Raw genomic sequence first — 2,728 nt, forward strand, 5'->3', positions numbered from 1 at the left:
CGACTATATAAGTTGACACTTAGAAAAAATCCCCACTTTATTTTGGAAGTGTTGGTACACCAAAAGTTGACACTTAGAAAAAATCCCGACTTTATTTTGGAAGGGTTGGTACACCAAAAGTTGACACTTAGAAAAAATCCCGACTTTATTTTGGAAGGGTTGGTACACCAAAAGTTGACACTTAGAAAAAATCCCAACTTTTACACTTAGAAAAAATCCAGCTTTTTGTTGCTGACTTCCATCAAATAGAGGGACTTTTTCCATGTTTCTTAACCGGGTGTCGATCCAAGGCAGGTGGGCCTTCTGGAAGCGACACCCTCCTTGACACTTAGAAAAAATCCAGCTTTTTGTTGCTGACTTCCATCAAATAGAGGGACTTTTTCCATGTTTCTTAACCGGGTGTCGATCCAAGGCAGGTGGGCCTTCTGGAAGCGACACCCTCCTTGACACTTAGAAAAAATCCAGCTTTTTGTTGCTGACTTCCATCAAATAGAGGGACTTTTTCCATGTTTCTTAACCGGGTGTCGATCCAAGGCAGGTGGGCCTTCTGGAAGCGACACCCTCCTTGACACTTAGAAAAAATCCAGCTTTTTGTTGCTGACTTCCATCAAATAGAGGGACTTTTTCCATGTTTCTTAACCGGGTGTCGATCCAAGGCAGGTGGGCCTTCTGGAAGCGACACCCTCCTTGACACTTAGAAAAAATCCAGCTTTTTGTTGCTGACTTCCATCAAATAGAGGGACTTTTTCCATGTTTCTTAACCGGGTGTCGATCCAAGGCAGGTGGGCCTTCTGGAAGCGACCCTCTCCTTCACACTCTGTCATATTTTCAGCTTTTTTGTGCTGACTTCCATTCAATAGAGGGACTTTTTCCATGTTTCTTAACCGGGTGTCGATCCAAGGCAGGTGGGCCTTCTGGAAGCGACACCCTCCTTCACACTTAGAAAAAATCCAGCTTTTTGTTGCTGACTTCCATTAAGTAGAGGGACTTTTTTCTTTTTTCTTAACCGGGTGGTGATCCAAGGCGGGTGGGCCTTCTGGAAGCGACACCCTCCTTGACACTTAGAAAAAATCCAGCTTTTTGTTGCTGACTTCCATCAAATAGAGGGACTTTTTCCATGTTTCTTAACCGGGTGTCGATCCAAGGCAGGTGGGCCTTCTGGAAGCGACACCCTCCTTCACACTTAGAAAAAATCCAGCTTTTTGTTGCTGACTTCCATTAAGTAGAGGGACTTTTTTCTTTTTTCTTAACCGGGTGGTGATCCAAGGCGGGTGGGCCTTCTGGAAGCGACACCCTCCTTGACACTTAGAAAAAATCCAGCTTTTTGTTGCTGACTTCCATCAAATAGAGGGACTTTTTCCATGTTTCTTAACCGGGTGTCGATCCAAGGCAGGTGGGCCTTCTGGAAGCGACACCCTCCTTCACACTTAGAAAAAATCCAGCTTTTTGTTGCTGACTTCCATTAAGTAGAGGGACTTTTTTCTTTTTTCTTAACCGGGTGGTGATCCAAGGCGGGTGGGCCTTCTGGAAGCGACACCCTCCTTGACACTTAGAAAAAATCCAGCTTTTTGTTGCTGACTTCCATCAAATAGAGGGACTTTTTCCATGTTTCTTAACCGGGTGTCGATCCAAGGCAGGTGGGCCTTCTGGAAGCGACACCCTCCTTGACACTTAGAAAAAATCCAGCTTTTTGTTGCTGACTTCCATCAAATAGAGGGACCTATTTGGAATTCCCCACCCGGGTGGAGATCCACGGCAAGCCGGCTTTCCTAAAAGGACAGGCACATGGACACTATTCGCAGCTTCTTTTTTTTTTTTTGGCACTGACTTCCAGCTAAGGGTGCAGCGGCGGCGGAAGTCCACCGGAGGGCTCCAAATCCCCGCTTTCCTTTTTAGGCTTAAAGTTGCCTTTCCCTCTTTAGAGCCTTGGGCAAATGTACAGCTATATTTTGTGCTGACTTCCAGCAAATAGAGGGACCTGTTTTGAATTCCCTACCCGGGTGTAGATCCACGGCAAGCCGGCCTTCTTAAAGGGACAGGCACCCCCCTCCCGGAACACCTGCTTCGCTCCTCGGCGTCACCGAAATCCCACAAAATGACTCAAAATAGGGCCCCAAATGACATCACTCGGCCCGGTTGTTTAGGTCTCACTCTGGGGCTTCTATGACCCTGGAGGGCATGGTACAGCAAAAGTGGACACTTAGAAAAAATCCCGACTTTTAAAAGTTGACACTTAGAAAAAATCCCGACTTTTAAAAGTTGACACTTAGAAAAAATCCCGACTTTATTTTGGAAGGGTTGGTACGCGAAAAGTTGACACTTAGAAAAAATCCCGACTTTGTTTTGGAAGTGTTGGTACTCCAAAAGTTGACACTTAGAAAAAATCCCGACTTTGTTTTGGAAGGGTTGGTACTCCAAAAGTTGACACTTAGAAAAAATCCCGACTTTGTTTTGGAAGGGTTGGTACTCCAAAAGTTGACACTTAGAAAAAATCCCGACTTTGACACTTAGAAAAATTCCAGCTTTTTTTCCCTCTGACTTCCATCAAATAGAGGGACTTTTTTCATGTTTCTTAGCCGGGTGTCGATCCAAGGCGGGCGGGCCTTCTGGAAGCGACACCCTCCTTGACACTTTGTCATATTTTCAGCTTTTTTGTGCTGACTTCCATTCAATAGAGGGACTTTTTTCATGTTTCTTAACCGGAATGTGATCCAAGGCGGGTGGGCCT

The sequence above is a fragment of the Nerophis ophidion genome, unplaced genomic scaffold (assembly GCF_033978795.1).
Source record: "Nerophis ophidion isolate RoL-2023_Sa unplaced genomic scaffold, RoL_Noph_v1.0 HiC_scaffold_476, whole genome shotgun sequence".
Taxonomy (NCBI): domain Eukaryota; kingdom Metazoa; phylum Chordata; class Actinopteri; order Syngnathiformes; family Syngnathidae; genus Nerophis; species Nerophis ophidion.